This window comes from Bombus flavifrons, chromosome 5 (genome assembly GCF_040668555.2).
Source record: "Bombus flavifrons isolate JBK064 chromosome 5, iyBomFlav1_principal, whole genome shotgun sequence".
NCBI classification, from domain to species: domain Eukaryota; kingdom Metazoa; phylum Arthropoda; class Insecta; order Hymenoptera; family Apidae; genus Bombus; species Bombus flavifrons.
The window spans coordinates 219,875-244,157 of record NC_138446.1 but is presented as its reverse complement, the minus strand read 5'-3'; the positions used below and the strand labels follow the sequence as shown (position 1 = coordinate 244,157).

At 38.7% G+C, this 24,283-nt stretch overlaps 1 pseudogene; it reads left to right on the top strand.

The window, feature by feature from the left end:
• Positions 1-2,716: 2,716 nt before the first annotated feature.
• Positions 2,717-2,835, top strand: LOC138180470 (uncharacterized; annotated as a pseudogene).
• Positions 2,836-24,283: the final 21,448 nt, after the last annotated feature.

Here is a 24,283-nt window from a genome sequence, read left to right as displayed (position 1 = left end):
TGTACCATTCCGGTGTGTACAGGTTATGTCGGGGAACATAACATTCCGTATTAATACTTAAACCATCAAGCAGTTATTATTTAAGTGAATATAAATATCGTATAATTGCATATAACATTGCATAATTCAGATTATAGGTAAATAAATAAATAAATAGATAAATAAAAAATTTAACAACACAAGTATTCAAGATAGATAAATAAATAATTACAGTAATTGTTCAAATAGATGGACATTACAAAATACATAAAAGTAGTTATCAAGTAATTAATTTCTTTACTCGTTGATTAATTAGATTTATTTTCTAGGTTATGTACTATGTCTATGACTCTTGGAAAGCTCGTATTCTTTTTCATTGACTCGCTTGTCCTTCATTATGGAGCCACAAAATATTTGGTAATGCTCCTATATATTATCATCAACTGTAACAAGTTTAATTATATTCCCTGTGTTTATGCTTTTATTGGCAACATTTTCAGGGGCTGAACGTTGGGTGGTCCGTCTTGGATATTTGAAAAATGAGTGCTCCGTATCATTGGTCTCTTCTTTACAGTCGCAACATTGGTTGGTGTTTTCTTTATTTAATCTTATTTTATAATTGTTAAATATACCATGTTCGGTAAGTAGTTGCATTGTGTGATGATCAATGTATTTTTTATTATTTATAAAGGTGGCTGTGTAGTCTATCAATCTTCTTGCCCAGTTATCACTCTTATATCGGGTCCATTCCTTCCTCCAATCTTCTGTTGCCATTTCTTAAAAGTTTCCAATCTCTCATTTATGCAGATTTTGTACCCTACCGATTATGCTTCCTAACGCGTTTGGTATGTACCTTTTTTTGCAACGTACATCTTCCGTCGTAATTGTGCTTTAATATGTATAAGCATATTGCCTGTTAATATGCACAACACTGCATGCAAGACAGTCCTGTATGCTGTTGTTGTGGATATTATTGCTGATCTCTGTGTTTTTATTAAAATTTTTATATTTTTTTATTTTATTTAATGCTTCTGCCCAGACTGGGGATGCATACAATACTACAGACTCCCAGACGTTGTAGTATATTCTTCTCACTGTGTTAGTGGGACCATTTACATTTGGTAAGAGACTTTCCATAGTTCCAACTAGTGTGTCCACTCTACAGCATGTTGATTCAAGGTGTTCAGTATAATTTCTCCTGTTATGTATCATTATACCCAGGTATTTCATATTTTTGCTGGTAGTCAATAACTTCTTTATGATATTAACTTTGAATATTTTAGGTATTCGCATGCCTGTTGTTAGTATGATTACTGTTTTATCTGTTGCAATTTGCAATCCTGCTCTATTGCACCATTTTATTATTTTGTTCACATAATCGTTTAATTTGTTCTTAACACTTTCCTTTTTGTTTACGCCAATTAAAATTGCCAGATCGTCTGCGAAAGCTACTGTTCTTAGGTTCGTTGTAATATTAAAACTATTAAGAAGGCCGTCATAGACTAAGTCCCACAGTAGGGGTCCCACTATGGAACCTTGTGGAACTCCTACATAGACTTTACTTCCTACCTCGCAATTAATGCTTTTTATTACCATTCTCTATCTTCCAGGTAGTCATGTAATAAATTCAACAGTTTTATGGTTAGGGTCCTATACCTGGCCTCTTTTAATATTGTCTCCCATCTAAGTGTGGGTATTGAATCTATTTTTAATGTCGATGGTTATCAATATGCAAGCTAAATTTCTCTTTTTGCAGGTAAAGTTACTGACTTGCATAGTTGCATCAACTGTGCTTCTACCTTTGCGAAAACCAAACTGATTTTTGTGATGAGGATCTTCCCCAAGGTATTTTTCTATGGCAATTTTAAAAGTGTTTAGCCATACTTTGCTCATTGCTGGTAGAATACTGATGGGCCAATATGATCTAGGAAGGAGAGGGTCTTTTCCTTGTTTTACCAGCAGGATTACCCTAGCGACTTTCCATTTTCTGGGTATTTTGCCTATTTTATAAATGGACTTGATCATGCTTAACATGTTGTGGGCTCTGTGCTCAAATAATAATTTTATTATTTTTCCAGTGACGCTATACAAACTGCTTTTTCCGAGTTTAGTCGACTGATGGCTTTTGTCAATTCATCTATTTGGACGGTAGCACAGACGTCTACTCCTACTCCTTCCTCGCATTTGTCCATCATTTCTTCTTCTACCTCATTTATGTCTTTGTTAGTGGTAAACAGTATCTCAATTATATTCTTTATTTGATTTAAGTTTAGGTTATCGTTCGGATTTTTATTTTTAAGTTTGCCAATGACACTTTTATAGGGTTTACCCCAAGAGTGTCATTATTGAATGCCGTAATCTATTGGATGCTGTAAATTCGTTCCATGCTTGGTTTTTACTTTTTAAAATTGCGGTTTGCAGTTCCTTTTTCTTTTGTTTGTATTTTTATCTGATTTTTGCCAGCTCTTTGGGCATTTCTTCTGTGTTTGTGCATTGTTTTTCTAAGCTTGGCAATATGATCATTCCACCAATAGCCTGCATTCTTCATATCTCTAGATGGGTAGATTTTTTTAATACTGTTTCGCAGGTAATTTCTATAATATTTTGTAATAGTTCCTCTTGGTTCCTCACGTCGGTTGTAAGCTTCTTTAATAAATTATTTTTAATTTCGTCATAGTTTTTAATAATGATATCCGCGTAGAGGATGGTTGGTCGTGTGGTAGTTTAAATGACGAGGGCCAACGCCCTAGCCGCGCTGAGTGCACTCGTTCCCGTCAGGTCACGAAAATTAAGCAGCGCCGGGCACGGATAGTACTTGGATGGGTGATCACCTGGGAACTCCGTGTGGCGTTGACGAAACGCACTGGGCCCGCCGCGCCCCCCGGTGGGGTTCGGGCTTGGGCGCTGGTGGCTCAGCGCCTCGGGGCCGCCAAGCAGTCCGGTAGGGGAACCGGGCTCCGGCGACGAGGCGCGGTGTGACATGGCCACACACCGCTCCATCAGCGGTGGCATTAGGTGCGCGGGGGTGGGGGTGTTGTGACGCTCGCACCGATTCCCGGGCCTCTCTCGATCGCAGCCGGGACGGTCATCGTGGAGGTTTTAGTCGGTTGGTGTCCGACACTACCACGCCGCTTTCAGCAGAAGCGGTCTGGTGTCCGTGCGGATTTCCTCCACGTAAATATAACAAAAAAAGTTTAAATGACGAGATTACTCGATATTGGAACTGTCAAATATATTCTAAAATAATTATAAATACAGAGTCAAGCGCAGATTGCTCGATAAGGGTCGTTAAAAGGATGTTCGCTAAGACCCACGGTACTAACTGATTCCCTAAAAGACTGTGGTTTGATCGCTACTAAAATCGCTCGAGACGGAGACTGAAAAACTGGTCACCTTACGATCGTGTTCGTTTATTTATACGCATCGAGGGGGTACCGGAAAGTTTCCATTCGCGTTTGTTTGACTGTTACACGTAGCGGCGACATTGTTTTGTCCGGAGTTGGTTTATTGTTACATTATGTAAGTAGAAATGTTATATTATTAGTTTGTAGGTATGACTAATACAATATCGTTTGCACTCACACGTAATCGAATATAAAACCCCGTTTCACATATTCGTTACTCACTACTTCTACGACACAACGACACAACGATCTTCACACGACAACGATAAATTCAACTCTGACTCTCTCAACTCTCGTTACAATGTTTTCCATGCTCACCTTTTTCCAAACATACCTTGGTAACGCTCACAACACTCTTTGACAACGTCAACATATCTTGGCAACGCTAATAAACAATTACCCCTCACGCTACGTCCTTCGCTGATGTCACACCATCCCACAACTCGGCCATTCTGATAAACACATCTGCCCTCAGATGTGCCCATCATTACTAATTTGTTTTGTGCTCCTGATTTCTTGCTATTCTGCATCGACTATCAACCTCAATGGATGACGATTATCCTTCGTTGTCTTCAAAATCGTCATCATCTTCAGTATCCTCGTCAAATTCGTATGGTTTAACCCATGGCTTCATATGATCAGTTGCGGAGCTTGTTTTCCGCGGTCCTTCTTGCTGACCCATTTTGATGACTTCTTAATGGTCTTTGCCCTTTATCGATGTTACTTTGTATGGACCCAAAAACTTTGGTGGTAACTTTGTACCTGTTCCGAACTGAGTACGTTTTATTGCTACTAAATCAACAATTTTATATTTCGTGGCAGTTTTACGATGTTTGTTGTATGTTCTTTTGTTTTCTTCTTGGATTTTTACAATAGTTTCCTTGGCCTCTAATTTTGTCTCTTATTTCGTCTGCGATGTACCGCATTTTTGCTGCTTCTTCCATATCCATGTGACTAGCTATTCCAAGCATTCTGTACATGTACGCTGTACATCCTTCGTCATCTCTTCTTTTTTGTTTCTTGAAGTCTACGGTGTATTTGCCAAGTATTAGGTTTTTGCGAAAATTCTTTTATTAGTCCTCTTTTTAATTCACACTGAGTTCTAGCATGGCACTCATAATTCACAAATATTTTTGCTGATCCTTTCATCAGCTTTTTTGTATAAATTACTTTCCGTTCTTCTGTCCACATACACATGCTTGCAGTTTCTTCGAACGTCTTGAACCATTGATTGATATTTTCATTGTTTTCGCCCGTAAAAACTTCTAAGACGTCTTGGACATCTTGAAAGCTTAATGTTGTACGCCTACGTGTTTTTCTACGGCATTTGTCACAATTCTGATGTACATCTTGCGCGTTCCTTCTGCGTTCTCTTTCGTCTTCTTTGTTGTCTTCTGTTTCGCTCTCGTAGTCACTTTCTTCTTCCGATGACGCATCTTCTTCTTCCATGGCCGCCTGTAGTCGCTCACGTAATTCAGCTTTTTTCCTCTCGTCTCTAGCCCCATGCTAGCAAGACGTTCTCTTAATTCCTTTGTCCTAAGCCTCTCGAGATTTTTGCCTACATCTCGATCACACTTAGTTTGTGGTATGGTCCCCGAACCTCGCTTCTCCGTGGACCTTTCACCGTTTGCTGACTCTTCGAGATTTGGTTGTCCAGCACTACCCGCTCGTTTTAGCCTGGCAACCAACACTGACCTTGCACCAGATATTGGTAAATTCATCTCTGCAAGCTTGTTTCTTCATTCTCCCAGCGTTAGATTTTCCTCATTTGAAAATTGTTTCTCTTCACAATTTGCCATCTTAATCTTTTCAATAATGTCTTTTGAATACACGTGATATTATTCTCAACGGCTAACGATATTGTCTTTTATTACACCGCTTCCCGATCAAAAACAATAGAAAAATTTTAGATTAGGACGGTTTAAATCCTCGGCACGAGCCCCCAATTTTGTAGGTGTGTTATGTTATTAGTTTATAGGTAACAGTATGACTAATACAATATCATTTGCACTCACGTGTAATCGAATATAAAACCCCGTTTCACGTATTCGTTACTCACTACTTCTGCGATACAACGGCACAACGATCTTCACACGACAACGATAAATTCAACTCTGACTCTCTCATAACACTCTTTGACAATGTCAACATACATTGGCAATGCTAATAAACAATTACCCCTTACGCCACGTCCTTCCCCGATGTCACACTATCCCACATGTATATTCTAACGATGTTGGTACTCCGAGGCAAAACAACAACGTGGCCCGAATTGTGCCGCTACATCCGGATCTAAGTCCTTCGTTGAGTATTTTAAATGACCTCTGTTATTATTTATCACTTTATTAAAAAATTCATGCATAACATAAAAGTGGTCGGCATTTTGTCGGAATATAGTATTACGTTATACGGTAATACTACATAACGTAATACTACGTAACGTAGTACTATATACCGTAATACCATATACCGTAATACCGGCATACTATATACAGTACTATTACATACCGTAATACTATATAACGATATACTATATACCGTAATATGCGATATGGTAATGCTCTATAACATAATACTATATACCGTAATAGGTTATAACGTAATACTATATACCGTAATACGTTTTGCGGTAATACTATATAACGTACTACTATGTAAAGTAATACTACATAACATAAGACTATATACCGTAATACTATACAACGTAATACTATATACAGTAATACTATATACCGTAAGAAGTTATACGGTAATACTATATAACGTAATATCCGGTTTGGATTCGGGCGAAGGTAACACGTGGGTAGTGAGCGCTGTGAAAAAGCGAAAAGTGAAGAGGAAAAAGGAGGAGGAAGATAAAGGGGAAAGAAGAAAGGAAAGAAATGGGTGAAAGCTCGAAGAGAGGGTATAAAAACTATAAAAAAGTGGCAAAGAAGACAGGAGAAAGTGTGAAACACAAAGTTAGGAAAGAAGAGGTTAGGTGGACGAAAGTAGAAAAGGTAATTGAATAGGAAGAAGACATGGCGACAAGAAGCAGGCCGAGAATAACGGACAAGGCGGGAGAGAAGGAGGATCGCAGAAACACGCTGGAAAGGTACAGCGTGACAGAGAAGGATGCAGTAAAGAAAGGGGGTGGCAAAGAAGCTTGGGACGAGAGGATGGAGAAAATAGAGAGGGGGTTGGAGATGATGGTAGAGCTAGTAGAGGAGATGAGAAGGGATAGGAAAGAGGAGAGAGAAAGATGGGAAAAGGAACGAGAAGAGGAGAGGGAAAGGTGGAAGAAGGAGAGGGAGGAAGAGAGGAAAAGATGGGAAAAGGAGAGAGATGAAGAGAGAAAGAGAGATGGAGGAAGGAGAGAGAGACAGAAAGAGAAAGATGGAATAGTGAGTGGGAAAGATGGAGAAGAGAGAAGAAAGAGTTAGAAAACAGAATCAGGAGGTTTGAGGAGGAGCAGGACAGGGTAGAAAGGGAGAGAAGGAAGAGGAACATTGTAATAAAAGGCGCGGAATGGGGGAGGGGGGAGGAAAGCAACAATGGGACAGTGACAGAGTTCATAAAGGAAAATATGAGACTAGAGGTAGAAGTAGAAAGGACACAGGAGATAAGGGTGGGAGAAAAGAACACGATAATAATTGCGACGTTGAAATCGTGGAAGGAGAAGATGAAGGTAATGAGAGAGAAAGGTAAATTGGGGAAGGAAATTTACATAGATAACGACCTAACGAAGAAAGAAATAGAAATACAACAAAGGTTAAGAAGAATTGCTAGAGCAAGAAGGGAGAGGGGGGATACGTAGAAATAGGCTACAAGAAGCTGAAGATAGACGACAGATGGTACAGGTGGAATGAAAGCGAGGAGAAATTAGAAGAAGAAGGAAGGAGAGAAGGGAGAGGATGAGATAAGGAGAAAGAAGGGGGGGTATGTTGAAGTGGTTACCACTTATAAGAAAGCTCTACATCTGGTCTTTTTGGTTTTCTCAAGCACTGAAGCCATCGACAGCGCGTAGACAAAAGACTGCGACGAAGTCAGACCATAAACAGTAGACAGGCAACGTTGGCTTCAGGGTTTTCAGTTATTGGGTAACACAGTTAGCGTGCTGATCTAGACCAACTCAAATTGTATTCTTAGTTATAATTACACTTCTATTTAAATATATTTTCTGCCTTACAATTTATCCACGAGTTTTCTCTGTTTACACATCGAATAACCTCAACAGGGTACATAAAGGGGTTGAAAATGTGCTTCTGGAACGTAGCAGGGATAATGAACAAGGACAAAGAGATATGGGAATATTTGAGAACATTTGACGTAATCGGCCTCACGGAAACATGGGCAGAGGAAAGCAAATGGGAAAGGGTAAAACATAGGCTACCCAAGGAATACGACTGGAAATGCAGGGCAGCAAGGAAAGAATGGAAAAAGGGAAGGACAAAAGAGGGTATAATAACAGGCGTAAACAAGAATCTGAGGGAAATAGTGTATAAGGAAATAAGTGATGACATAGTAGAAAGAAAAATAAGGTACAAGGAGAGGATCTATAGAATAGTGGTGGTTTATAATCGAAACACAAAAAGGACATGGAAAGAATTAGAGGAAAGAGTAGAGGGAAGGGAAGAGGAAGTGACGATCATAGGAGGAGATTGGAATGCAAGAACGGGAGAAGAGGGAGGGCTGATAAACGACGAACTAGGAAAAGAAAAAAGCAGGAGATCAAAAGACAAGACAATAAATACGGAAGGAAGAAATCAAAGTAGAGACTTTTGTGGACGGCAAATGGGTAACACGTACAATGAACGATGTTCTATATGTACCAGGTATGAAAAGAAATCTATTTTCAATTAGATCTGTCGCGAGAATGGGCATAGATTTCTGTGCTTTAAAGGAAGGGTTTCACACGCCGAATGCTGTGGACGCCTGTTTTAAAGTAGGAACAAGCCCGTTACAGCGTAGAATGCAATAATTTAATGCTTTTACATACGGAACGCAGATGTTTCGTTTCTGATAGAGATATTTCGACGTCTAAACGTTACTTTTACTCCACTTTACACGCCGAATGCCGTGCACGCCTGTTTCATCGTCGAAACAAGCCCAATCTTCAGCAAAAAGGCATCATTCAATGAATTTGCATGCGAAACGCTGTTATTTCGTTCCTGTTTGCGATACTTCGACGTTTAAACGATATATTTACTCTATATTGCACGCCAAATGTCGTGCACGCCAGTCTCATCATCGAAACAAGCCCAATCGTGCGCAAAATGCCATCATTCAACGATTTTGCCTGGGAAACTTTGTTATTTCGGTCCCGTTTCAGCTATTTCGAAGTCTAAACGCTACTTTTACTCCACTTTACATGCCGAATGCCGCGCATGCCTGTATTAAAGTCAGAGCAGGCCCGTTACAACGTAAAATGTAATAATTTAATGCTTTTACATACGAAACGCTGTTATTTGGTTCCTGTTGGAGATATTTCGATGTTTACACACTACTTTTACTCCATTTTACACGCCAAATGCTGTACGCGCTTGTTTCATCGTCGAAACAGGCCCAATCGTGCGCAAAATGCCATCATTCAACGATTTTGCCTGTGAAACATTGCTATTTCGTTCCCCTTTCAGCTATTTCGACGTTTAAGCGCTACTTTTACTCCATATTGCACGCCGAATGCTGTACATGCCAGTTTCATCGTCGAATCAAGCCCAATCGTGAGCGAAATGCCATCATTCTATGATTTTGCCTGTAAGACGCTGTTATTTCATTCCCGATTGAGATATTTCGACGTTTAAACGCTACTTTTACTCCATTTCGCACGTGGAATGCTGTACACGTCTGCATCATCGTCGAAATAAGCTCAATCGGGTGCAAAATGCCATCATTCAAAAATTTTGCCTTTGAAACGCTGTTATTTCGTTCCTGTTTGCGATACCACGACGTTTAAACGCTACTTTTACTCCATTTTGCTTGCAGAATGCTGTACATGCCTGTATCATCCTCGAAACAAGCCCAATCGCGAGCAAAATGCCATCATTCCTATGATTTTGCCTGTGAAACATTGCTATTTCGTTCCCCTTTGTGCTATTTCGACGTTTAATCGCTACTTTTACTCCATATTGCATGCCGAATGCTGTACATGTCAGTTTCATGGTCGAATCAAGCCCAATCGTGAGCGAAATGCCATCATTCTATGATTTTGCTTGTAAGACGCTGTTATTTCATTCCCGATTGAGATATTTCGTCGTTTAAGCGATACTTTTACTCCATATTGCACGCAGAATGCTGTACATTCCTGTTGCATCGTCGACACAAGCCCAATCGGGAGCAAAATGCCATCATTCAATGGTTTTGCCCGTGTAACGCTGTTATTTCGTTCCAGTTGGAGATATTTCGAGGTTTAAACGATACTTTTACTCCATATTGCACGCCGAATGCTGTACATGCCTGTTCCATCGTCGAAACAAGCCCAATCGTGATCAAGATGCCATCATCTGATGATATGACATTGATACGACAATCCTATGTACAGTGCAAAAACCTGCCTAGACTTCATTCCTATACTCAATGAACAAGACGATATAGGAGTAGAAGGGTTTAGTAAGCGGTTAAGAGAATCTCGTGCCGAATGTCGAGAAAAACGCACACTATTACGCCTAATTTTAACACAAAGAATCATCGGAGAAGCAGAACGTAGTATCCGCCACTCTGTAATCGAAAATTGTGAAGACCTGTTCGAAAACCTCAGAAAATTTGTATTCGTGTGTATTACATCCAATGGAGCCCGTGATAAACTGCAACGTACGCGACAAAACTTTAACGAATCGGTACAGTTATATGAAGAGGTTCCGACACAACCTCAACGAACTATTATACGCACTCCAACACGAAATTCGCGATCCAATACGTCGAGCAGTTGCTATGGATCTTGAAAATGAACGAGCCACCAAAATCTTTACCGTAAATTTGAAACCCGAAATACAAACACGCACATCATCTAAAGGACCAAAGAATCTCCAAGAAGCACAGGATGCAGCTTTCGAGGCACAGTTACTTATAGGGGAAATCGAACGCAACAAAAACATAGCAAGAGGAAGAATAATGAATCGACCAATTGCGAGAAGCAACGCCCAATTCCAAAGAACACCCAATGCAAGAAGAAATATCACGCTTGGCAACACCACACGACCAAAACCAATAAATCCACCTACGGAAAGAAGAGCGATGATGGAACGACCACCGCCCAAATGTTTCAAATGCAATCAAATCGGACATGTCTCCAGTCAATGTAGAAATTTTCAAACACCCAGCAAACATCCGAGACAACCACAATCTCGAGACACGCAACATAGAAACAGAAACTTACGACGAAACGACGGAAGACCAAGAAAAATTCCAAGAGTTAACACCACAACAGGCAAACTACTCACAATACCTTTGTTAACCCGAACCGCAAAGCGAGTATTTCTGGCCGACACAGAAGCAGGGATAAACTTGGTGAAACGTATCAAAACTGTCAACGCGATACAATGAGGACCGAAACAAAAATTTTCCATGGGACGAGACGTATACGAAACGAACGAAACGAATTGTTGAACAAAATCGCATTTTTCATATAGTACTGAACAACTTCCCTATTATCGAAGATGGAATCATTGGGCTACCATGTTTAGAGAAGCACAACTATTCATATCCAATGACAAAATCCGACTAAACGACAAAACCATTTTATTTCAGAAACCAATACACTTAACTCCTGGAGAAAACAGAGTTCAAACAATCTATCTGGAAGGCAAACCAACTAAAGTATGTTTTATCAACACTGGTGAGCAAACTCTGGATTCTTTTGCCAAATACAGAACGAGAAGAGATAACTCCTCTAGAAATCCAAGTACAGATAGCAAAATCAGTATAACAATGTCTAAGACAAACGAACCTCAAACCTCTACCACAACTAACCCAATGTAGCGAGCAATATTGGACAGTATTCAAAAACAGAATGAGAATATTGCCCGTTTACGAGAGGATATGTTACGCTTCTCTATGCAAAGTAACGAAAAAAATAGAAAACTCGCAGCAGAGATCGCACTAGTAGGGAAGAATTTACAAGAGTGTTTTGATAAAAGAAGTAAGAGTTTAGGAGAAGCAAAGAAAGATCATAACAAGAAGGATAATATTTCAATAAGAAATATTTTGGACGATGATGCAAATAAAGAAAACAAAACTGAAATGAAGGAATTCGAAGCAGTTAGTAAATCAACTGCTGAAAATGATACAAAACCAACAGACAGCGTTGAACAAAATATATCATTAGAATCCATAGAAAAAGCAAAAGATAATGCTTACAGTAATGAAAATTTACTTATAGAAGAAGACCAAATGATGACAGCGAAAAATGCGTGTGACAGTGCAGAACGAAAAACTTCAGCAGATCTCATGTCGAGAAATTTAGATGCTAATACACAAGAGAAGTCTTTAGAAAATAAAGATGACAAAAGTCTATCTCCATCTATGTTAGATAGTAGTAAACGGAGCAGTCGTTATAATGTTGCTGTAAAGCCTGCTACTTCGCCAAAATTTAAAGAAATTGTTTACAATCAAACAAAACAGTCGGACACAAATAAAATTTTGCGAAGCGCTTTAAGGACGAAATTAATCGAAGACAAGTCTGAAATAATTAATAAACAAAAGGTATCGGAAAATCTAGAAAATAAATTGACCAAAGAAGAAAAAGAGGTATTAAACAAAAATCAATTTCAGATAGTGAAAGCGAAACAACTGATGCTCGTCAACGAAGGAAAGTTCTTTTAACGAACACAGCTAGTGATAGCGATAGGTGTAAATTTGTAGAAAATGATAATGCAGTAACGAGTGTAATAGCAATTGATGAAGCAAATTCAAACCAACGCACTAAGAATAAAATATCTCGTTTACGTATAAATATGGTATTTGATAGTCCCTTATCACGTAGTCGGCGATCGAAGAGTTGTGATGATAGAAAGCAACCAGAAAAAGACAAAGGTGCTAATATTGCAAAGAGAGAAGCGAAACATAGAGGCAGACCTAGGAGATCGGATAAAGTTGAAGTTGAAAAGGATGAAAATACAAGAAACATCCTTCAAAATGAAAAGAGTGGATTAGAAGGACGAAGAAAACTCGAAGAAAATACAAAAGAAGAAACTGCAGAGACAGAAGTCAATTCAAAAGTATATTAAATAATAGGTGCGATTTACTTGATACCGAAAGACCTATTGAAATTAATAATACTGTTCAAAATATTAAATTTACTAAAGGTAGGAGCCACACTCAAAATGATATGGAAGGTGAAGTAGAAGATTCACAAGAATTATCCAATAAAAAATAAAAAGAATTCATTAAAAAGAGAAAAAGGAGTAGGGAAAAAGAAGAAAATGTACAGACAGAAATTACCTCAAAAAATATATCAGATGATAAATGTGATTTACTTTAGAAAAAAAAAAAAAAAAAGAAAGAAAGAAAGAAAGAAGGAAAAAAAAAAGATCAAGTTATAATGGAAGGATTTGATGACCCAGGAATATTCTTTGTCGATAACTTCTTGATAGGCGAATCTGTAAACGCAATATTATAGGAGATAAAGCGACATTAAGGTATTTCCTTATGTGGTCACTTTATTTCTTAGAAATAAAATGAAAATCCGTTACCTTCATATAATTTCGTGATCGATATCAAAGAATGCAGCACGATAGTGCTTACCAATTATTTGTTTACTAATTTTGCGATTAATATAATTGTTGATCCTATTGTTCAAATTTATTTCTTTTCTCTTTCATTATGCGATAAATATAGCAAGGATATATTGAGAATGTCTCACTCCAGCATGAAGCGTACGGTTTTACTACCAAATGTATTTTACGTCCGCGCTTAGTAAAAACAACCTCAAGATGTAAATCATTCTCAAGACGTAAGAATTTTTATATTTTGCACGATGGAAGATGTCGATTTTTGCTAATAGACTTTTTTTGATCTAAAACAATGAATCTGTTTTCGTTGCTGTAAATTCGACCAATCGCGGGGAGACGCAATCGCGAGGAGAGACGTCAACGGGAGTCGTAAATTCCCGTTACGATTATACTAATCGACACCACGAGTTGATCGATCCCCTGATTTCCGTTAGGATAATAGGGGTGATTAAGTTTATATAACACTGTGATTCACAGAATTATAAAATATATATTTCCAACACTTAGACTACACTGTTGAGTAGATACAAATCGTCGATAACAGCTTGTCGCACGAAGATGAGATAGATATGACTAGTAGAGCAAGGCTCGTACTGTCGAATTTCGTATGTTAGTGGACGTAGCACTCGAGGATACTTAATAGACGTGAGATTTTGATGTTAGACTTCGACGTTGTAGTATGTAGAAGAAGTAAGTTGATTTGACCTAGCGATGTTGACGAAATAAGTTGACTTGACCCTCCTGATGTAGCAGGAGAAGTCTGCGACTTGACCCTCCTAGAGTCGTAGGAGAAGTATTCGACTTGACTCTCCTAGAGTCGTAGGAGAAGTGATGAGTAGGAAGCCTCCGACCAACGTGGTTCGTGAGTGACCTTGTGCATGGGAAAACCCAGCCTGTTCTATTAGACAGATGTTCGGTTTTTCCTAATGGGCGCGCACCCGCTTTTTCCGTGTTTTTAATTGCGCCTAATAAACCCAAGGACCTCTCTAAAAACCTGATGTGCGTCGCAAATATTTTTAGCCTTAAGAAATCTTTCAGGACAACGGATTGAATGAAGATACATGTGTACACAATGAAAGAGAAAGTTATGGTTGGTCCTCAGGTTTATTGAGGGTCGAAATGACGTTACGCAGGCCATCGGCTGCCCGGTCGCGAGAGCTGCAGCGCCGATGTTTTAGGCGACGTAACAGTTGCTACTAAGTATTTTAATGCAAATGCACAAATTTCACGTTGATAGAAAAGAGAAAACAGAACATACGACTTCTTTTTATTTACTACAGGTTTCTATTAATTTCTACGTGTATGTTTCAACTCTTATAAATTTGTTTATAATTTTGTAATGATCACAGTTTCTCTAGTATTTTTGTAGATTGAGTTTATTATTCTATCTAAAGTATATCGATTCAGTAATGAATTGAAAAGACACCTTCCAACGAGTACAGAACCAGGCATTATGTACACTTAAGCCCTAAAAGGAACGTAAGCGTAAAATATCACCGTTCACCTCCTGTATATTTCCTGTAAAATCGGTTACTTGTACGCATATAAGTAGCTATGTTATATATGTCGGGGTAGCGTCGAGAATAGGGTTGTGGGCGTTTGATGAATCTTCATTGAAATTAGCCATCGTACGAGTATAACAAGGTATGATTTATTAACACAAGTATGGACACCACAGACTTGACAATCCACTACGGTAATTAGGCGCTCGCGACATTAGTAATAATGGCCTTAGGTTCGATAACGAATCCGCGGTCAACGGGATGATAAGTACACGTACTCACAAAATCTAAGTCTGACTCTCTGTTACGAAAACACGCAATATGCACTGATCGTAAGGCGTTACTCTTTTCGTCGATGAGATCACAAGAGAAAGTGACTTTCCTTCCGGATGATGCCACAGAGGAAAACTATGATGTGTCTAAGGATACGAGATCATCGGATTCGTCGAGGATAGCCTTCGTTCAGAAGGTGAGAGAAATTGGCGTTGCTGCTAATTGGTTAATCTTCATATTGATGGTTAGAAAAAGATGTTAGCCGCCCTCGAGGGAAAGTTGCTGGTGGGAGACGCCGTCCGTTGGAAAATAGGTCTCCTCTATCTTCTCGTAGTTGGGACAAAGACTGTTTGTCTGTTTGAAGGACTTTGGTTAGCTAAATCTTAAGATTTATAACGGGCCCTTAGGCTAGCTGAACGTGTACTGCGGAGATGCATCGACATCTGGCAATCATCTTACTCGAAGAATAGGGTCTGCGTGTGGCGAGCCACGGGACAGAGACCGTTGGAATGTTTACTGTCGAGTGTTACAACTATTTCCTTTTTAAGGAGAGCTATAGAGTTACTCCATGCCTCTGCCAGACAAAGCGTTCATCCCTTGACCTCGGGTACGTTGGCGACTGACCGTCGCCTCGAGCCCAAGCTCATTATCACAAATCTCGGACAATTACAATCGGATTGAATAACTACAATTGTTTAATTACGGCTATAGTGAACTCTAGATTACAATGTTGCGGGATTATCCAAAGGCTCCGGTGTTCTTTCATCTCCGACATATATATAAGTACATCCCTATTTTGTTGATATATTATTTGCCCTTATTTAATAGCATTTTTATATGTGTCCATGTTTAGTTAATCTTTTATTAAAGTATTTCCATTTTGTTATATCGTGCGTTTATTGTGTGTGTTCGGATTGCCACTCGCACTATTTGTATATTATAGTTTTTCGTTTTTCGTTAGGGCTCGTGCGGAGCGTGGGACGTGACAATTTCTTTCCTGTTTGAGATATTTCGACGTTTAAACGCTTTTTTCGCTCCATTTTACACGCCGAATGTAGTGGATGCCTATTTCATCGTCGAAACAAGCCCAGCAACTCGCAAAACGCAATCCTTCGTCAATTTTGACGAAAACTAACTGTCATTTCGTTCATGTTTGAGATATTTTGACGTTTAAACGCTAGTTTTACTGCACACTACACGCCGAATGTATTGCACGCTCCTCTCAGCGTCTAATCAAGCCCAGCAATTGGCAAAACGCAATCTTTTGTCGATATTGACGAAAATTACCTGTTAATTTTTAGACGAAGGCTTTCCTCGACGATTCCGACGATCTCGTATCATTAAACACACCCCATCATAGTTTTCCTTTGTAGCATCATCGTGACGGAAAGTCATTCTCTCGTGAGGTCGCATTAGCGAGTTACATAGCGTCTTTACGCTAGGTGGATATTCTATGTTTCAACCAAGAGTTAGTTCAGTAATACTTGGACCGTAGACAAGCAAGTCGAGTACAACTTGGGCTTTGGAAGAAAGCGCATTCTGTTATCCCGTTGACAGCGGTTTCATTAAAGCACCTAGGATCATTGTCATTAGCTTCTCGAGTATCTAATTACCACGGTTACATGTCAAATTCTGTAATTATCATATTTGTACTAGTCAATACATTCTCTACTGCATAACAACAATGTGTAATCCAAATGAAGACTCGTTTCACGTCCATAGCCCTAATCATAATGTGAACCCGACTTATAATATTTCCATATACAGAATTACGTTAAAACGTACTGCGGTAAATAGCATTACGTTACAGAGAAATACGATATAACGTATTACGACACATAGTATTACAGTTTATAGTAATTCGGTATATAGTATTGTAGTATCGTGGACGAGGAGCTTAGGGGGGTGTCGTGCGAATTGTAAACGAGCGATTGCTGAGCGTGTGCATGATAGGGTTTAAACAAAAGATATCAGACAAAAGACAAAGGGTTGCTAAGAGACATAAACGAATTAACGGCAGTATTAGTTGAGAAGCCAGAGAGTGCGGATTGCGTTGTCGAGATAGTGTTGTTAGCGTTGTTGAGAGAGAGTTGAATCTGTGTTGACGAGAGTTGTTAATTAATTATAATACGTTCTCACGATTAGTTCATGTTAAATAACCATTGTTTTCTTTTTAATTAATTTCTTATTAATAAACTAAACTAATTATTATTATAATTACGATACTACAGTATTACAGTTTATAGTATTACGGTATATAGTATTATGTTACGGCATATTTCGGTATATAGCAAGACGGTGTATACTAATACGTTATATAGTATTACGGTATATTGTATTATTTATTTTATTTATTTATTCATAGTCCGTACCTTTCGGCTTTGGATGACTTTCGGTTTACATCTCTTATAATGCCCTTACATCACATATGTTTCTCTTATCATACTCTAGCACTTCTATTATTATATACTGCTTATACCTATCTTCTTTGGCTTTTACTTCCTTGCTGTGCTCCCTTCCTGTCGTTCCTCCCCCTCTTCTGCTACTCTTCTCTTCTCTATTATCGCTTTCAGTTCTGCCAGTCCTTCTCCAGTCTCATTTAGCACTTCTACCATGTTCCGTGCTCCTTCTGTTATCTCACATTCCTCTACTACGTGCTTCAAGTCCTCCTCTCCTTTTTTGCATAATCTGTATCCTCTTTCTTCCTCCTCTTTCCAGTGTTCCCTTGCCCTGGTTTCGTTACCACATCTAAATCTTGCTACCATACTTCTGTCCTTCCATTTCATCTTTCTGTTAAGGAAATCAGAGGATTTGGAAATACAAATAACTGACTTTATTTCACACACAACAGCTATACATCTATATTACACTCTGAAGAACGTCTTGCACGCACGCTTGTCGCCAACCGACTCTCCAGAATCTTCTAACGGCAGTGTTTTGTCTCAACTAAGACCTGGACGCCCTCTGACCCTTACACTTTCCTTCTAGATACTTTGGTAGCCCTTCTTTTGCTATGTTTCTGTAATATCTGTTGTACTTAGATTCTCTTATCCTTTTCTCTCTATCCTCTGTTTCTCTTTTCCCTCTTTCATCTATGATTTGGTTAGCTGTCATCCTTTCTTGTTTATCTCCTGCCTCCATTTGTGTTCATCCCTCTCTCGCCTCCTCTAACCTCATCATTCTTTTCCTTGCTCTTTTCCCTTCTTGGCCCTTTCCCCAATTCCTTTCTCTCTCCTTTATACACTCCTTTACTAATTCCTTCTTCGATTCTAAGGCTTTCTCCTCATACCTTACTGCTCTTTTCAGTGCCTTTTCTCTTATTTCCTCTATCTTGCACTCCTCTCTCAGAATGTAATTTGGCGTTGTTGTGTCTAAGCCTAGAATCCATCTCACGTATCTCCTTTTTACTCTGTCCAGTTTCTCCTCTATGTTCCATTCCCACACCTCCACTCCAAACAGCGCTACACTCTCTACCAGTGCTCCAAACATCCTCATTCTTCTCTTGTAGTCCTTTTAAATATCCTTTCTCCTACGCTCCACGTCTTCTTCATCGCAATTGTTGCCCTCTTTTTCCTGTCTTGAATATGCTTCTCGTCACTCCCGTTTTTCTGCAGTATGTACCCTAAATACCTAATTTCATCCACTTTTTCTAGTTCTTGCTCACCCCATCTACATTTCCTTTGCCTCCTACTGTTTCTTCTCTTTTTAAACACTACTACTTTCGTCTTTTCCGTGCTCAATTCCAGTTCCACTTCCTTTATTAATGTCTTAAGTCTCTTCATCATTACCTTTAACTCCTCTTCTCTGTCTGCTATCAATACAATGTCATCTGCATATGATAGTGACCATACCTTACTGTCTCCTACCACTATGCCTCCTACTTGACCTTTCCTTAATTCCTCTTCCAGTCCTGCCACATAGATGTTAAATAGTGTCGGGCTCAGCGGGCACCCTTGTCTCACTCCCCTCACTGTCTAAAACTCTTTTGTGTTATTATTCCTGATCCTCACTACGTTCTTTGTCTCCTCGTATATCTCCTCTATCCTTCTGGTTAACTTCTCGTTAACTCCCAATCTCCTCATTATCTCCCCCAGTTTCTTCCTGTTGACCCTATCAAACGCTACCTTTAGATCCGCGAAACATGCATATAGCTTCCCTCTTTCCCCGCTCAATTGTTCGTCTATTATGTGGTTCAATACGTACACTGCGTCTATCACTCCTCTTCCTTTCCTAAACCCGAATTGGCTCTCTCCCAGCTTATCTTCTATCTCCACCTTCAGCCGCTCGTTCAGAATTCCTGCATAAATCTTATATGCCGTATCCATTAACGTGGCTCCTCTGTAGCTCTTCACTGCTCTCTTGTCTCCCCTCTTGTAAATCGGACATATTACGCTCTTTCTCCAGTCTCCAGGTATCCCCTCTCCATTCCATATTTTCCTTAACATCTCCCATAACTCCCCCACTTAGCCTCCCCCACTTCCTTCGGCGCATACTTCCATACCTCGTTTTCCAAACCATCTCCCCCCGTTGCTTTTTTCTCTTTCAAGTTTTTTATTTGGAATATCACTTCTTCCTTCTCTATGTTGTCTTCTTTCTCCTCCTTTGATTCCTCCTCCGCTCTCCGCCTTTCTGTTCTTCTGTCCTCTTTGCTTACTGTTCCCTCTAACGTTTCGATAAAATAATTTTTCCATTCCTCTTTCCTTATATCTTCGTCTACAACCTCTCTTCTTCTTCTATATTTATTTATGTATTTCCATGCTTCTTGCTCTGTTTTGATCTTGTTGATTTTCTCCATCTCTTTCGCTTCCTGCTTCTCCTTTCTTTGTTTACACCACTGTTTAAATGCCTTCTTGTCCTCTATGAATTCTTTTCTGCTGCATTTTCCTTTCCTAAGTTTTGTCATTTTCCTTCTTATCTCCCTTTCCTCTCTTTCCACTCCTTGTCGTACTATACCTTTTCCCCTATACTCCATTTCCTTATCCTTACTCTCTTCTTTGGTATTGCCTCGTTTATCTTCTTCTTAATTTCTGTCCACATTTCCTCTACTGTTCTTCCCCTGCTTGCCGAGTCTTTGCACTCCTCTAAATATCTTCCCACACTTTGTTTTGTCCATTTCCCTCTCTCCTCCTCTTCTTCTTTTCTTTCCTCATCTCTTTGTAACTCTGGTCCCTCTATTTCTATTTCCAACGGCATGTGGTGTGATTCTACTCTTTTTCCTACCTTTATGTCTGTTATTTCTTCTATCGCTTTCTGATTGCCAATCACGTAGTCTATTACCAATTTTCCTCTCTCCCCCACATAGGTCCACTCATTTCCTTCTTTGTCTCGACCATTAATTATTGACCAGCCTCTTTCATCCAGCAACCTTAATAGAATTCTTCCTTCCGTATTTATTGTCTTGTTTTTTGATCTCCTGCTTTTTTCTTTTCCTAGTTCGTCGTTTATCAGCCCTCCCTCTTCTCCCGTTCTTGCATTCCAATCTCCTCCTATGATCGTCACTTCCTCTTCCCTTCCCTCTACTCTTTCCTCTAATTCTTTCCATGTCCTTCTTGTGTTTCGATTATAAACCACCACTATTCTATAGATCCTCTCCTTGTACCTTATTTTTCTTTCTACTATGTCGTCACTTATTTCCTTATACTCTATTTCCCTCAGATTCTTGTTTACGCCTGTTATTATACCCTCTTTTGTCCTTCCCTTTTTCCATTCTTTCCTTGCTGCCCTGCATTTCCAGTTGTATTCTTTGGGTAGTCTATGTTTTACCCTTTCTCATTTGCTTTCCTCTGTCCATGTTTCCGTGAGGCCGATTAAGTCAAATGTCCTCAAATATTCCCATACCTCTTTGTCCTTGTTCATTATCCCTGCTACGTTCCAGAAGCACATTTTCAATCCCTTTATGTACCCTGTTGAAGTTATTCGATGTGTAAACAGAGAAAACTCGTGGATAAATTGTAAGGCAGAAAATATATTTAAATAGAAGTGTAATTATAACTAAGAATACAATTTGAGTTGGTCTAGATCCGCACGCTAGCTGTGTTACCCAATAACTGAAAACCCTGAAGCCAACGTCGCCTGTCTACTGTTTATGGTCTGACTTCGTCGCAGTCTTTTGTGTACGCGCTGTCGATGGCTTCAGTGCTTGAGAAAACTAAAAAGACCAGATGTAGAGTTTTCTTATAAGTGGTGACCACTTCAACACCCTCCCTAAAACTCTACATCCCTACAAACAATTATCTCAAATTTACAAATTATCTCTTAATATTTTTCTAACTCTTGTCGTAAATATCTGAAAATTAATTTGTCAATGCCTTCACAAGTACATTTGCCAGCCGCCTTTCTCTTTTCGATTCAAATTAATTTATTACAAAAAATACTAGATGACTAAACAGATCATGTAGTTTTTTTTTATAGAAGTGATAACCACTTCGACACCCTCCCTAAAAACTCTACATGTCTACAAACAATTACCTCTTAATATCCTTTTTATTTTTCAAACCTAACTTTTGTCTTAAATATTCAAATCTTGGTTTTGGCAACGCCTTTGTACATAAATCTGCCAGTTGCTCTTCGCTTGTTACATACGTTACATCAATTTCGCCTCTATTGTATAAATCTCGCAAGAAATGATATCTTACGTCAATATGCTTACTTCTTTGATGGAATTCTGGATTCTTAATTAATTTCACGGCACTAGTATTGTCTACACATAGCATATACTTAAGGATCTCTATTTTACATTCAAGAAATATTTTCTTTAGCCACATAATTTCTTTCGCTCCTGAGGCTACACTGACATACTCAGCTTCGGTCGTAGATAGAGCTATACATTGTTGTCGCTTACATTGCTATGTGATGGCCGCATTCGCATACTTACATACAACGCCTGATGTCGACTTTCTTGTTTCTTTGTCGCCTGCATAGTCAGCATCGCTAAAGGTTTCGAGACTGCCTGCTTTTGTATATAAGAGTCCCATGTCCGCGATCCCTTTTATGTAGCGCAAAAGTCGTTTGACTAATTTCCACCGATACTTGTTTGGATTCTCTAAATGTCTCGCCGCTATATTTATTGCAAAATTAATATCTGGCCTACTTACGGTTTGTAAAAACATTAAGTTCCCTACGGCTCCTCTGTATGGTGCGTTACAATCATTATCGCCTATGTTACTTTCGCTCCAATTAGTCTCGATAGGTGTAGAAACACTGTTTGCCTTATTCATATTAAATTTTTCTAATATGTTTTCGATATATCTACTCTGATGAATGAATATTGAACCATCTTTTAATCTATTAATTTCAAGTCTAAAAAACTCTTTACTTCTTTCGAACTCGTAATTTTGAATTCTTTAATTAAATCATCGAAAAATTTATCAATTAGAGATTCGTCTGAAGCTGCTACCAGTCCATCGTCTACGTATATGGTCATCAACATTAATTTGTCGTCTTCTGTATAAATATAAAAACAAGGATCTGCGTTACTCTGATAAAATTTTAAGTTTGAAATACATTTTGTGAAACGTTCCGTTCAACATCTTGGATACTGCTTTAAGCCATATAGGCTTTTTAGCAATTTACAAACGCGATTCGTACCATCATCATAACCTTTAGGTTGTCTCATATATGTCGGAGATGAAAGGACATCGGAGCCTTCCCTTTGGAACTTCGGGAAAATCCCTTAACACCGTAATCTAGATTCTATCACAGGCGCAATTAAACAATTGTCGTCTTTCGATCCGATTGTATTTGTTAGAGATTTGTGATAATGAGCTTGGGCTCGAGGCGACAGCCAGTCGCCGAACGTAGCCGCGGTCACGGGATGAACGCTTTGTCTAACAAAGGTATGGAGTAATTCTATAGCTCTCCTTAAAAGAAATATTTCTGGCGATACGCAACAGTAAACATTCCAACAGTCTCTGTCCCGTGGCTCGCCACACGCAGACCCTATTCTTCGAGTAAGATGATTGCCAGATGTCGATGCGTCTTCGCAGTACATGTTCGGCTAGCCTGAGGACTCGTTGTAAATCTTAAGATTTAGTTGGCTAAAGTCCTTCAGACAGACAAACAATCTTTGTCCCAGCTACGGGAAGATAGGAGAGACCTATTTTTCAACGAACGGCGTCTCCCACTAGCATCTTTTTCTAACCACCTATATGGAGATTGACCAATTAGCAGCAACGCCAATTTCCCTCACCTTCTAAACGAAGCCTATCCTCGACGAATCCAAGGATCTCGTGTCCTTAGACACATCCCATCATAGTTTTCCTCTGCAGCATCATTGCGACGGAAATTCATTCTCTCGCGAAATCGTATTAGCGACTTACTTAGCGTCTGTACGCTCGGTGGATATTACACGTTTTAACAAAGAGTCCGACTAAGATTTAATGAGCATGTTCATCCCGTTGACCGCGGATTCGTTATTGAACCTAGGATCATTGTCATTAGTTTCTCGAATATCTAATTACCACGGTTGCTTGTCCAATCCTATAATAATCGTATTTACACTAGTCAATGTCTTCTCTATTGCATAACGACACTGTGTAATCCAAACGAAGATTCGTTTCACGCCCCTAACCCTAATTCCAATGTAAACCCAACATATATATATATATTTTCGGGATATAATTTTCCACTGGGATAAACAATGCAATTTAAAAAATTTTTTGTTATATTTCTTTTTATTTTTTATTTATTTATTAGAATATTTATCTCATATATACATATATAACTTGTGATGTAATAATGGTTTTTTTATTAAAATGTTAACGATTCTTAAACACTTGGTTTGTTAACAGATTTAGTTATTTTATTTTTCCATTTATTTCTTGTATTTGTTAATAAAATATAGCATGTGTTCTTGTTCCTTTTTCCCAATTATTTGCTCTTCGTCATGATGTCGTATGATGTTATTTTTATTTTGGAGCTATCAGGTGAGTTCCTAGTTCATTCAGTTTATTAATTAATTATAAATTTCTCCTTTTCTTGTTGATTGATTAAAATGTGTCTTCCTATTGTTCCATTTATTCTCTCTTACTATTATTATGGTATATAATTATTTGAATTTCTGGATCTCACCTGTTTATTCAATTTACTAGTTGGTATTATTTGCGTATTTCATTTTTGTTAATTAATTGTGGCATATTTTCCTGTAGTTGGAAATAATTGTTCTTGTTCCTGATTGATTCGCAGCACGCTCGGGTTGTTAGTTGGTATAGATTAGGTTATACTCTTTATATTTACTACTTCGTTAGAGTATCTATTTCTATTTTAATATTTGTTATCTACCCTCGTATGTTAATTCCCCATATATGTAATTAAGTTTAATTAATCTTTTATTAAATAATTTCCATTTTCGTTGTACCGTGCGTTTGTTTTGAGTGTTTGAATTGTCACTCGCGCTGTTTGTATTTTGCGATTTTCCATC